Below are 15,048 nucleotides of genomic sequence, written 5' to 3'. Positions count from 1 at the left end.
GGAAATGAGTAATAAAAGGCAAAACAATTATGGGATTGTGAGGTAATAGTCAAGCTAGCTACCTAACGAAACCATACTAAACAAATCCGATCCTTAACCATCTCAAAATTAGGCATAAATGCCCTTGAATTGGCACAAATACTCACTAACCAAATCAAACATACTCTCCATAGGATATAAATAAAGCATAGGATTGAAACTGTCTCATCTAACAAACTCCTTTTTTCTTCATCATTTTCCACGGTTTCTTATTCTTACTCTTTCTTTTTTTTCTTTTCTTTCTTTTTCACGTTCTTTTTTTCTCTTTCTCTTTTTTTTTTCTTTTTTTTTTTCATTTTCATTTTTTCAACAAACCTCTTTCTTCATTTCATAAATTACCAACTCCAAAACAATACAAAACGAGCCAAACTTGGATCAATAGACAAAATACCGCATAAACTAGTTTGACAGGCAGGCTAAATTTGGATGTAGTTAAGGGTCAAAAGGCAAATTTGGCTAATGTGGAGTTAAATGGGTAAAAATAAACGAAAAGGGAATTGTAAGCACCTCTCTGCATGTGACATCAACCACTAACCCGAATGTATGTAGACAAAAAGCAATTGAATTTCATAAAAGTGCAAATTAGTGAACATGTTATGCAAGAAGTATACTACTCTCAATTCCTACATGAACTGGTCATAAATAACACAAGTTATACGACTCTAAATCTTAGAAATTTTAAGTAGTGTGCCAAATTATCAGGTCAAGTCTATTTGTTCAGCTGTATTTTAACATTAACTCGTAGATTATGCACATGACAACGCTAATAAAATATCAATATGTTGCAAGGCTTAAGTGAAATGACAAATTATATTGCAATATCATCACTGAAATCTACAATTCCGACTCGATCTATATATAGAAAATAACCGTGATTGCAAAACAAATGTAGACTCAAAGGATGTATTACCCTCCCCAAACCAAAATGGACATCGCCCTCGTTGTCCTCTAGCATATACCAGCAGAATAAATGGGGAACGGGAAAAATACAACCAAAATGTAAATAAATGAAAGAAATAAAATATAAGGAGATGAAAAAGAAATAAGAGTATAAAATACTTACAATATATACGAACTTCCCCAAACCAGCCAGAAAACTAGGGAAGTGAGTAGACCAGCAGCTACTCGTCAGCCTCCTCCTCCTCTTCAGCCACCGTAAAGGTGTGGTCTGACTCCTCCTCTCTTCTCCTTTGGCGACTTCCAGCTGCAAGTTCAGGTCTGTACCTCTCCTCCCTCACAACTGTGTCCTCCTCGCTAGCGGGCTGTGGGTACCCCTCCACCGGATACCGGTAGAAGGAAGGGTGTCGCTAGCCCTCAGGAACAGGACGTCCTATCCTCATGTGGTACTCATATAGAGGGAATAAGACAAATGCCTGATCCTGCTCTATACGAGCCACTCTACTGCACATCTCTAAAAGTAAAGCGTCACGACGCCCTTGGCCCATGACCTCAGGTGCCTCAAAAATGGGAGGAGCAACAAAATTAGCCGGTAAAGCCGGCTGAGGAACAGAAGGAGTTGGTGTAGGGGTCGAGATAGGCGTGGGCGTGGACATGGACGTCTGCCGAGCCTGTGTCTTTGTGGACTCCTCTCTGGTCTCGCTAACAGTAGTGGGAGACCTCTTTTGCTTCATAGAAGCGGGAGGAGTAAGGTGAAGGAGGTAAGAAGGTGGAGGTGGTGGCAACCTACCCGCCACAGTAGTCAAGGGTAAAAGACGGGGTAGGTCAGGTGAAGGTAAAATCATGGACGTGGATCCGCAAATCTTCCACGTTCGCTGGTCTTTCGCTAGCCAATGCATATCGACCATGGCCTCAGTTTCAATTAGTATGTACCTATCTATATGTCTAAGGCCACGTGGAAAGTCAGGAACAAGACCAAGGGCAAGAGGGTCGCCAGCCCGCCACAAGTAATAGTGCTCGTCGCCTTCTGCCTGACAACGTTAAAATGTTGAGCCGTCAAGTAAGAGATGTTAAAAATAAAAGGGTCACGACAGTCAATGTTCAAGTAACCCGCTAAGATCGACAACTCAACGTTATTAACGTTGTTAGGCTTGCGGCGTCCAAAAATCGTCTCCCCTAGGAGACGAAGGAAGTAACGGACCGGGGGAAGGTGGACGTGAGCAACACGTCTCAGACTGAACGAGGTCTGTGCAAGTGTGGGCCAAAGCAGCTCCAGAAGTTTCCTAGGAGACTTCCGGTGACCGTCACTAATCAAACCCAACCGCCTCTAAAAATTACCTAAGGTCTAGGGGTAGGTCGTGTTAAACAGTCAAAAACAGATACATTGGCACCCCGGGTCAGTCGCATAGGCTGCGGGTGAAAAGGTGAAAGAGCTAAAAAATTCTAAGGTCACTTGTTGATACGTTAGCTCTCTCATAGTGGTCAAACCCGACATCCCGGTCTCGTTAAGTAGCTCAGCCATGGGTTCATAAATTTTCAACTTTTCTAATGAAGGCCGACATAAAAACCGAGTCGACGACATCTCATAGTCCATTAAATGAATAAAGCGAGTACGAAGGAGTGAGTTGATAAAGTGTACATGAGGAAACTTAGGAAGACATTCCAAAGAGGTGTCGGCAGTGAACCTGGTAGCGGTACGGACAGCAGCATCCTTAAACCTCTTGGCCTCCCCTCTCTTTGAACCTGAAGTAGCTGCAGCAATAGCACCGAGGCCAGGAGCAGTAGCACTGACCAATGCGGGTACTAGGGCAGAGGAAGTGACAGTAACAGCTGGTGTTGACACAACAAGTGTAACACCCAGGATATTTAGGAGCATTGTTGACCGTTAATGTTGACCAGACAAACCTTAGGGATGAATGGGTGAGGGATCAGACTTGTATCATGAGGTTTATAGGATGGCTTACCCGACCGAGCAGAGGCTACTCGGCCGAGTATCAACCATACTCGATCGAGTAGAGCCTACTCGGCCGAGTACTCTTGTACTCGACCGAGTATGGCTGCTGTCGACACGTTAATATAAACGCAAGTTCGCGAGATTCATTTCATTTCTCATTCTCTTCGACAGTTCCTCTTTCTCTAACCTTAGCCTATATCCCTTCACTATCACCCCATAGCTTCACACTCTAATGAAATCAGCCTAAACCTCTACCATGGGAATGACGGGATTCGCCGAGAAAGGATGACGGAAGTGGTGGTTGTCTATGTCACCGTCGATGTGTAATGTAGGTAAGTTTCTGCCTTGTGTTCTTGTGAGTGATTATTTGAGTATATTTGTGTAATAGGAGATGGTTATCATTGTTAGGACGCTTGTTGGAGTTGTGCGTGGCTGTAAATGGGAGTCTTGCATGCTTTGCGATGAGGTAGGGTTTCCCTACTTAGTTTACTGTTAATTGATTTAAGATTGTAATTGTATTGTGTATGATTGTCATCTGCTGATCATCGGAGTATGGGTATAGTGGTGATGGTGGTGTTGTTGTGGTATTGTGACAGCGGTAAGGTTGTGTGTGTTGTGATGGTAGTGGAGTCACTTGCGGGAGTGACTTCACACCCTAGTTCGCCCTCCGTGGAACCCGTCACGGGAGGGGATGTGCACATTAAGGGACAGGTATTATTAGTCGCTCGATGATGAGCTGGACTAGGTGGGATGGGCTGCGGTTACCCACTGGCGGCGAGGATTACCTGTTGCAATGGGTAATCTGGCAGGGCTACACCCTTCGGGGTGTAGTCGGATACGGTGCGAGGTCATGAGACTGAGATAGAGGATGATCAGCTATTTATATTGTTGTTCTGTTTTACATTTGATTAGTCAGTACTGACCCTGTTGTTGTTGTTTTGCAAACCTGCGGTGATCCATTCAGGGATGGTGAGCAGTTGGCTTAGCAGGTTTTGGTTGATTGTAGCTGCTGGGATTGGAGGGATCGAGTCATCACGCTATCGTACTAGAGAGGCAGTGTCATGAGTGTTATGGTTGTACCTTAGCTATAATGAAGTTGTATTAAGTTGTATTGTTCAAGACATGTTTATAATATAAAGTTGTTCTTTAGTTGTCTAACTTGATCTATTTCCTCGGGAAACCGAGATGGTGACACCGTCTTACACTGGAATGGTCCTTGGTAAGGCATTTTGGTGTGCGGGGGTGTTACAAAGTGGTATCAGAGCCGACGATTTTGGAACCTGGACCAATGAATCTAATGAATGTAGGGTGTTAATTAAAATGAACCTGGTGTATGTACGTTGGGAGCCACAACCGATGCTAGATCTTGGGTGAGTAGGCGCCCTCATTCCAAAATCATGGCCCCATCGGACTTAAGCCAGACAGGGGAAAAAGGGTAGCTAGTGAAAGTCGTTGATTGCTTGGTAATGATTGATATGTGTATCTAGTATTAGGGTGATAAGTGTTTGATGTATGTGTGGAAAAGATTGCAGTGAGCGATGGAATTGTCGCAATGAGAGATCGGTGACAAGTTAACTTATTGTTTAACGATAAATGTGTTGTGTGTGGGATTGCTACGTTACAAATGTGATTATAGTGTATATCGGGTGATTTAACGGAATTAGAGATGATGTGTCATGAGAGTTAAACCCTGCAGGTACTGTAATTAGATTGTTGAGTATGCTATAAGGATAGAATATAATAATTTCATGGCATAGTGTGGAATGAAAGTAGGAGTGATGATCATTCCGATGATGGATGTGATGTTGTTATGTGTATGTGGTAGAAATCAGCTTTAACAGTGACGAGCCGGATGCACGGAACTCCGAATGATATTATTTGATTTTGCAGGAACAATGAAAAGTTACAACTTCTTCTTTGTTTTGGGAAAACTCGACTGAGTAGATGAGTGTACTCGACCGAGTAGACCATACTCGGCCGAGTATCAAGCTACACAACCGAGTGCCCGTCTTGTGAGAATATTAATCGCTTCTGTTCTTAAAAACTCGATCGAGTAATAAAGGTACTCGACCGAGTAGTGGACACTCGGCCGAGTATCCTAAATACTCGACCGAGTAGTCGACACTCGGCCGAGTATTCCCAATACTCGACCGAGTATTGCTGTAGCAGGACTTATACGGGTTATACAAAAACCCTATTTTCGTTCCTTTCTTCCTTATTTCCGCCTCCCATCTTCCTTTTCCTTCTCGCTAAAAACTCCATATCATATCTTCCTCAAGCTTTTGGGTAAAATTTGGGTATTACACTTGTTCTTGCTTGCCTCAAACCAGTTTAAGGTAAGGTTTAAACTCAATTTTTCTCACTTGTTTTCAAAAATTTGGTATAATAACATGCTAAATATCGTTTTCCTTTCTAAAACAATGGATATTTAGTCTTTAATTTGTTGATTCTTGGATTCAACTGTATACCAATCTTATGTATGTCTTGATTGATTAAGTTCATGGTTTAAAACTCAGTTTCTGAAATCTAGGGTTAGCAAAAACGAATTGTTTCTGAAATCTTCTGGTTGTTGATGATTATTCCCTAATTTGAAACCAATTAAAGCTTGTAATCATATAAATTGTAAGGTAATGGGTGATTTTCTGATAAAACTTGTCTTAAAAGGATGGTTCTAAAATCGATATACAATCGAAAACAGTCCGTCTTTTGCGCTATGAATTTTGTGTTTTTCCCCTGTTAAAGAATTGTTCTCTTGCAGTATGGTGAAAACTAGAGGCTTAACCAATAAAAGAACTCGTGCTAATGTCCAGCTTGAGACCGGTCAGTCAAGCACTGAACCGGTAGTTCCGCCGGTAGAGGCACATCCATCGGTAATATTCTCTGATTTCAATCAGCGTAAGTCTTTTGTGGCTCTTATGCGTCGTCCTTTCCGCCCCACCCGCTGTGTTAACCCTGGTATTCTTGAGACTTTGGGGATCAAGGAGGACATATTTCACATCTTTCAGATTTTGGGTATGGATGGGTTGTACCATCTGAGAAAGAAATCTTACCCCCTCTTGACCTTAGAGTTTTTGAGCTCTTTTGTTTATGATAAGAAGGGAAAGACTATTTCTTTTCGTCTCATGAATGAGGATCATGAGCATACCCTTGACGAGTTGGCTGATCATTTGGGTTTATAGGCTGAGCGGAGTGGGTACATTAGTGATGTGGCCAAGAATAGTGGTGCACCTCAGTATCTTCCCTATTTGACTGGTAAACCTGCCCCGAGTGCTAGTGCCATGCTGATTAATGATGTGCAGCACGTTTCTTTACGTATGTTCTTGAGGATGTTGACCTGTTTGCTGTACTCGAGAGATGACGTGAGTAAGCTCAATTCTCATGAGGTTATGCTTCTTATGTCCTACCTTAACCTGTACCGTCAGAAACCGTTCTATTAAAGTGCCCCTGGTGTAGTGTGCTCTAGTCTTGAGCGCATGGCACAGTCTGAGACCCTACACATTGCCTGCGGGGCCATAGTGACCCGCTTAGCTAAGCGTTTGACAGATTTTGAGGCCCCACCTCCTGAGGGGAATGAGTATGTAGAGATTGTGCCCACCATGGACGCTCAGTTCTGGCGTCAGAACGGATGGTTGAGGAAGATGGATGATGGGTCTTATGCCTGGAGGGTGAGGGGATCGATGTGGATGGTGCTTCCAGACCCAGCTCATCTCCCTATTGTTGATCACTTGGCTGAGTGGGAGCCTCGTGCCATTCCTAGACCTGAGCCCCAGTCCTACCTCATTGACCCGCGGATTCTCCTGGACCTACCTGAGCCTGTCACCGTACCTAAGGGACAGCCGCAGGCACCTCCCCCACCTTGTGAGCGTCGCGGAGTGAGGCAGTCTAGAGCAGACCCGGTTGTACCTGAGCCCTCTTACTCTACTCCTGACTCCTATCCTTGCTACCCTTACCAGTATTCGCCCTACCCCACAGTGCATGATCCCAGGATGCAGCCGCATGAGTTGGCCGAGCGGATCTCCTCTACTTTGGTGCTCCGCAACCTACATGAGATGACCCTTAACCAGGGCATTGGGACTCAGTTAGCACAGCCTGTCTGGTAGAGGGGACCGGGGGTGGATACGGGAGTATTTCACAGCTATGGAGTTGACCCGAGTTACTGGAGACCTCCGGAGGAGACTGAGTTTGGCTACCTCGCGGGACCTTGGGGAGCCAACCCTGGCAGTCAGTTAGGAGGGGACTACTCAGCAGCAGCAGCAGACTTTCCAGGAGCAGGGAGTTCAGGTGCAGGTACTTCTGGCGCAGGTGATGATGATGACATGGAGGAGGGTCCTCGTTATTGATCTTATGTTGTTAGATTATTTGGTTTGATTCCTTTGATGTTGGATTTATTTGGTTGTGATGGATTTGTTTCGTTGTGTTGGATTTAGTACTTTTATTTTGGATACTACGTTCGAGACTTATTATCTAGTGTTGGATGACTGTATTTGGCCATAAGGCCGTTATTTACTTAATTATCGTATGGAGACATGTTAAATGTTGTTTATGTTAGGAACTGGTTGCGTTTAAGGTTGCTGTGAAGTACTTTGATGCAGGTTGACAGTGAATGCTATATGTAATGTTGTTAAAAGCTCTCTGGATGTGATAACTCGACCGAGCATAGTTACTACTCGACCGAGTAGAGCTTACTCGGCCGAGTATACAAGTACACTCGACCGAGTATAGCTTACTCGACCGAGTAGCCGTTCATACTCGGCCGAGTATTCCTGAAACAGAGAACTAAAAGGGGAAATAGCTAGGTGAATTGCGTAAGTTATGTGGTAATTGCATGAAAGAGTTGTTAGTACCTTATTTTGCTAATTTATACTATAAAATGTCCCACAGATGGTTTCTGATCATATCACGGATATGTGATTATTGGATTAAGCGGTGAATAAGTGAATTTTTCACAGTATGACATTGGTGGGTTACCAGAGTTATAAATTATTTGGGGGGGATACCCGAGTCATTAAAACATATGAAACGTAACATCATACTCATATAGCGGGGTAACGGTAATAAGTTTTATACGTATAAATATACTCGGTTATAGTGATAGTTGCCCCAACGGGTTCCGCATCAAGCAGCTATTTCTTAGTAATTTCATATTTTAATTGTTATACTCTACTTGGTTGCTGAAACATTTTGTCTTTATAAGCCACAATTGTGTAATGTCATAAAGTAAGTTGTGCTAAAAGAGGGGGATGGTCGCGGTGGTGATCGTTTTGTTAGTTGATTTGCTTTGAGTCGGGGTAACGACTTTTGTGGTGACCTCTATAATTCCTTGGTGCTGTTATATGTGATTAGTATAGTCCTGTGGTATAGTGTTTTGCTTTGTCTTATTGTAGCGTGTGACGTCAGGATGTACTTATTGGCTTTGGGCACGGGAAGTGGCTAGTAGCGAACTTCGGGGACGAAGTTCCTTTAAGAGGGGAAGAGTAATGTCACGGAATTATGTATTTAATTATGCGAAATATGTATTTAGTTATACCTATGATTTTGGAATCAATCACATGTATGTTAGGCACGTTAACTTTCGGAATTTATGTTCATGTTTCCTTGAAGCTGTAGCTATGTTGTAGTCAAGTAATATGAAGGTTATACCGTGCACGGATGTCTCAACCCAATTTTTTTTTTATGATAATTGATCGTGGTGGTTCACATTTGTTTATGGTTTGCACTTGTATATTGCTATGATTGTATGGTTGAGTGCTGTTTTGGGTATTGTTCCGTTTTTGTGTCTAGTTAATAATAGTTGTGTCGCGTTTGGCAAAAGAATGCATACGAGTTCATTAATTTCTGTAAGAGTATGTGAAGTGGCGATAGGTGACTATTGCTTGAGTAAGACGATGTGATGATGATGTCAGGATGGTGTAAAATTGTGCACCTTGGTGTGGGTGGTTAATGTCACGGTAAGTGAACCTGAGGAGAGGGTCGTGTGGGCTGAACTTCGGGGACGAAGTTCTTTTTAAGGGGGGAAGATTGTAACACCCAGGATATTTAGGAGCATTGTTGACCGTTAATGTTGACCAAACAAAGCTTAGGGATGAATGGGTGAGGGATCAGACTTGTATCATGAGGTTTATAGGATGGCTTACCCGACCGAGCAGAGGCTACTCGGCCGAGTATCAACCATACTCGACCGAGTAGAGCCTACTCGGCCTAGTACTCTTGTACTCGACCGAGTATGGCTGCTGTCGACACGTTAATATAAACGCAAGTTCGCGAGATTCATTTCATTTCTCATTCTCTTCGACAGTTCCTCTTTCTCTAACCCTAGCCTATATCCCTCCCCTATCACCCCATAGCTTCACACTCTAATGAAATCAGCCTAAACCTCTACCATGGGAATGACGGGATTCGCCGAGAAAGGATGACGGAAGTGGTGGTTGTCTATGTCACCGTCGATGCGTAATGTAGGTAAGTTTCTGCCTTGTGTTCTTGTGAGTGATTATTTGAGTATAGTTATGTAATAGGAGATGGTTATCATTGTTAAGACGCTTGTTGGAGTTGTGCGTGGCTGTAAATGGGTGTCTTGCATGCTTTGCGATGAGGTAGGGTTTCCCTACTCAGTTTACTGTTAATTGATTTAAGATTGTAATTGTATTGTGTATGATTGTCATCTGCTGATCATCGGAGTATGGGTATAGTGGTGATGGTGGTGTTGTTGTGGTATTGTGACAGCGGTAAGGTTGTGTGTGTTGTGATGGTAGTGGAGTCACTTGCGGGAGTGACTTCACAACCTAGTTCGCCCTCCGTGGAACCCGTCACGGGAGGGGATGTGCACATTAAGGGACAGGGATTATTAGTCGCTCGATGATGAGCTGGACTAGGTGGGATGGGCTGCGGTCACCCACTGGCGGTGAGGATTACCTGTTGCGATGGGTAATCTGGCAGGGCTACACCCTTCAGGGTGTAGTCGGATACGGTGCGAGGTCATGAGACTGGGATTGAGGATGATCAGCTATTTATATTGTTGTTCTGTTTTACATTTGATTAGTCAGTACTGACCCCGTTGTTGTTGTTTTGTAAACCTGCGGTGATCCATTCGGGGAAGGTGAGCAGTTGGCTTAGCAGGTTTTGGTTGATTGTAGGTGCTGGGATTGGAGGGATCGAGTCATTACGCTACTGTACTAGAGAGGCAGTGTCATGAGTGTTATGGTTGTACCTTAGCTATAATGACGTTGTATTAAGTTTTATTGTGCAAGACATGTTTATAATATAAAGTAGTTCTTTAGTTGTCTAATTTGATCTACTTCCTCGGGAAACCGAGATGGTGACACCGTCTTACACTGGAATGGTCCTTGGTAAGGCATTTTGGTGTGCGGGGGTGTTACAACAGGGGTCGACACAGGAGTAGGGGCAGTGACAGCGGCAATAGTACGGACAATAACAGGGGTAGTAACAGTGGTGGTGACGGGTGCGGTAGCAGGGACCCCCGTCTTAACAACGGACATGCTAGTAGCTGAAGAGGAGGCGGAAACAATACTACCATCCATCCTAACAATCAAAGCAAGTTCCTTAATAAAAAACAATCAATCAAACTCGAAAAATTCGAAAATCCGAAACCCTAATTTCGAAAAACAAGCATAAAAATGCAATTAAACAATAAAGAGTAGGGGAAATAATTTGTGACGATTACCAAACAAAAATATCAATTGAAATCAACCAAAAAGCACAAAACAATCGAAATAACTTTGATTGTTTTCGAACTCTAAAAGGCGAAAATAGCCCCAAATTGATCGAAAATTAATGGAGCAAACAAAGGGGATGATTCAATTGATTAAAAGGAAAGATTTTGGGTAAATAATTTGGTAATTAGGGGAAGAAAATGAGGGATTTGGGGTTGATATTGGGGTTTATCGTACGAAAAGGGAAGAGCAATTTGAAACAATGAAATAGAATAAGGGAAAAATGATACTCCCTTGTGCTATTATCAGCGAAAGTGCTCGATCGAGTTATTTGAATCAACTCGATTGAGTGACTTTCTCGTGATTCTGCTCGATCGAAGACTCTGAAAAGGCTCGATCGATGACTTCCCCCTTTGCAATTCCACTCGATCGAGAACAGTCGGTTGTTCGATCAAGGAATTTGGCTCTTCAATTCTTCTCGATCGAGTACAGGAAACTCGATCGAGAACCCCTCAATTTTGACCTTTTGATCGAGTATAGTGAATCACTCGATCGAATGCTTTTCCTGGGCAATTTGCTCGAGCGAACACAAAAAGTGTTCGATCGAGGGCTTTTCCTTCGGCACGCATCCCAATGGTCAAATATCTTCCCAAACCTGCATAAAAACACAGAAATATTGTGGACACGGGGCCACGGGGGCGCTTGGGACAAGCGTTTGCATTTGTCTGTTCGCCACCAATTTTTATGGGAAATTGGAACCGTTCGAATACCTCGTATCATACCAAGACACAAAGTAGTGACATGAACACTAAGAACTCGTTACCCTTAGCATTCTATGTCTAGAATGACACTCGTGGATGCCAATGAACACGGATGTTCACAGATATCTGGAGTAAGGGGTGAGAGTACGTATTAGGAAGTCCTTTTACTGAACACCTAATCCAGCCCGCCTCGATAGCGGCCTCTACTAATGATTAGGGAAATCCTTCATATTTGATATGTTGTCGATTATATGCATGCAATGCAACATCAAACGTTTTAGTCTTAACATGTGAATTAAACTAAATCGGTGAACAAATAATTAGCACTTATTAATGTCGAATTAGGGTTTATAATTGGTTACATGTCAAAAATAAACATCCATAATAAATACAAGAAATAAATAGCGATAATTAAAATTACTATGAATTAATTGATTTACGTCAAAAATATATATACTAAAAACGGATGATTTGAGGAAAATAAAGGAAAATAATTAAGGTTGTAAAATATTGACAGATTAAGAGTGATATTACAGTTAATAGTCAATTAATTACGTAATTAAAGGATTAAGTCAAAGCAAGAACGGAAATTCAGAGACAGAACTCATCCCGGAACAGGCGCATCATTGTTGCGCCCCTTTGAAGAAGCGCAGCTATCACCGCGTCTGTTCCTGGGTTGAGTTCTGGCTATGAAGTCAGAACTGCGGGTACTTAATATTCGTTGGTATGTTTAATGATTGATTATCGACGTCTAACTCAAGTGAAGGTGTTTTAACATCTCGATTGCATATAAAGCCGTCATAAAAGCTATAAACACGAATTAAACGGATTAAAACGAGTTAAAGATGAATTAAAACGAGTTAAAACTAACTAGATTTATATACGAAAGCGGAAACGATTTTGAAATGACGTAATAAACTGGAAATAAGCAAGGAAAATATGTACAAAGGTCTAATTCCAGAAACTTGATATGAACGAATCGAGCTTCTGAAATCAGGGTTTGATTTAATGACGAAAACCCGCAAATATTGACTATAAGGGATTTAGATCGGAGTATAACGTGATTATTAAAAAGAATGTATTAAAATTTATTTATGTACAAATAAAAGAAAGAAAATAAGAAGGGTAAAACAAAAAGGAGTGAAACAACAGAAAAACCGAGGAAGAAGAAGAAGAGCAAACAGCGGCAGCTTCTGGAAGAGGCGAAATAGATGCTGCGACTATTCGAAGAGGCGCAGTTGTTGCTGCGTTTCTTCTCGACGTCTAGTTAATGGTGATCTGTAAAAACGTTTTAATAATAAGGTTTTAGAAGTCGGTTTTAAACATACTTTTGACGTAAATCTTACCATAATTAATGCAAAAGAATAAAATACAATAAGAAAATGGGACACCCACAGACTTACATGTTTGACGAAACAAGATTAACTAAGTTATCGTTTAGTGATTGCTTGACTCGAATCTATGTAGAAAGTGCCCTCGTTAGAGGATTTAGATTAAATTGATCGATGTGTAGTGGTCAAATTGGCCGGTCATGCATCGTGACTGGAACTCAGAATTATCAGACCTTACGTGGTCGATTGATCAAGCACGTAGGCGTCGAAAGCTTAGACCACGGTCTTAGAATGCAAAGGGAGAAAAGAAGGGCGGACACTCGCGTGAAAAATATGTGGAACGAAGGTCCCTATTTATACTAAAAAAATATGAAGAGTTATGGAATGACTCAAACATTGGAAAGAAATCATAGAAAAATCTGAAAACAGGCACAAACGAGGTGGGGAAAAGGCGTAGCAGCTGCTGCGATCCTTCCAAGAGGCGCAACATCTACTGCGTCATTTCCCTAGTGGTTTCCTCCTGCGGAATATGACAACCAAGGGGTAGACACAAAACGACCGTATCGGTGCGTAGATGACAACCAAGGGGTAGACATAAGTATTTGAGATATCACATGACGATAAACTTACAGACTGTCATAAATCGTTCCGCTTACAAAACATGCAGCCCAATCATCACTGGGTGGTTAGCGGAAGGTGTAGAAATGAGGTATCTATAGAGCCCCCACTTTGACTGAGTATTGGACAAGGCGAAAGTCAAATTATAGCCATCAGGTCAATCGAAGATTACAACCTGACGACTATGGCGACGTGAGGGGTCTGAGCCAAGGACCTGTCGTCGGGAACATTTTAGAGTTTGTCGACTATCGGGGAGGGTCGTTTAAAGTCCATTAGACTACGTATGGAGGCTCGCCAGTCATAAGAATAAACCATACTTGAGATACCCCTGGGTGAAACGAGACTGAAGGCGCTTCGACAAAACTCTTTGGCCTTAAGATAACTTGATGTCTAAAGGCAATAGGGGTTATAGGGATTCGGAAGGTCACTGAAAAGACTATCTGAAGGAATAAAGGATTATCTGAAACAAATAATATTGAGAACATCAGGACGTCGGTAGAAACTGTTGGGGGGAATTTGCTTGCGTCATTCTCAAGCTAACTCTCGTCGGGGAATATGCTGATGATTATGTCTGGATTGAATTATTTCTGGAAATCTCCTTACGTCTGCTTCCAAACAAACTCCATCTCTCGAGAAGTGTAATCGGCTGTCATGAACTCTCGCTGGATAAAAAGGTATCGATAAAGGTGTGTCTCAAAACACTGTCAAGGAAAATGAAGAGGCTTGACTGATAATGGCGCGTCCTAAGCACCGCTGGAAATCCGCTCGTTGTTGCAAGCGAAATCTTGATAAAAGATCCTTGCTGGAAGATAAAAACATCGTGATAGTTTTCAGTCTGTCTTGGAAAAATACGGGTCCGGACAAAAGTAATTGTCCAAAAGAACCAAATATATGATCTAAGGTGTCGGAGAAGAGGCGCACCAAAGATGGGCCCACAAATAACAAACTTATAACGAACTTTTGAAAATTGAGCTGGAGGGAAGCTGTGGAACAGGTGTAGCAAGAGCTGCGGCTCTTGGAAGAGGCGCAGCAGGTGCTGCGTCTTTTCCCTGGTTTGTCCCTGCCTGAGTAAAAACTCGAAAAACCGTGTTTTTTTTCACAATTAACAAAACACAAATCCTCTCTAAACTCTCTCAAATTCCAACTAATTTCCGTCAAATTCGATCAACTCGTTGCCGTTAATCATGACTAAAAGAGGTATGCTTCATATTCTTACTTTTAATTCTTGTTTTTGATTGTATTAGAGCCGAAAAATTAGGGTTTCCCCTCCCCTTTATGTCGAAAATTTGGGGGTTTTGCCCTTAATGGATTTGTTTCATAACATTGACATTAGAAATGGATAATTGGTAATGTTAGGAACAAAACCATGTATTCTTTTTGAATTTTGGTCAAGTATTAAGCATTTGATCGAAATTGAGATGGTTTCTCAGCTGTTTCGAAAATTGCTTCGAAAATGCCTTTAGGATTGTCCATTTTTGATGAAATTTGGTTTTCTGGAACCCTTGTGTAATGGGTAAAATTCTTACCATGTCGGATTTTTGATTTGTGACGACTTTTTCAGGACACTTTTCTAGGGCATAATCGCTATTATAGCGAAATGCTGCCGAAATTTCGACTCAAACCCGCAACTAGGCTTAAACTTAGACTTGACTTGACCAAATATTCCACATGAGTGGTCGGGTTTTGAAAGAAATCGCCAAAGATGGCGAGAAAAGGCCACTTTTAAGGCTTCAAAATACTTGAAACGACCTCATCAAGGCTCGTCACGACTTGACATGGCC

This window comes from Silene latifolia, chromosome 11, assembly GCF_048544455.1.
Source record: "Silene latifolia isolate original U9 population chromosome 11, ASM4854445v1, whole genome shotgun sequence".
Classification (NCBI taxonomy): Eukaryota; Viridiplantae; Streptophyta; class Magnoliopsida; order Caryophyllales; family Caryophyllaceae; genus Silene; species Silene latifolia.
This window is presented reverse-complemented; position numbering follows the sequence as displayed.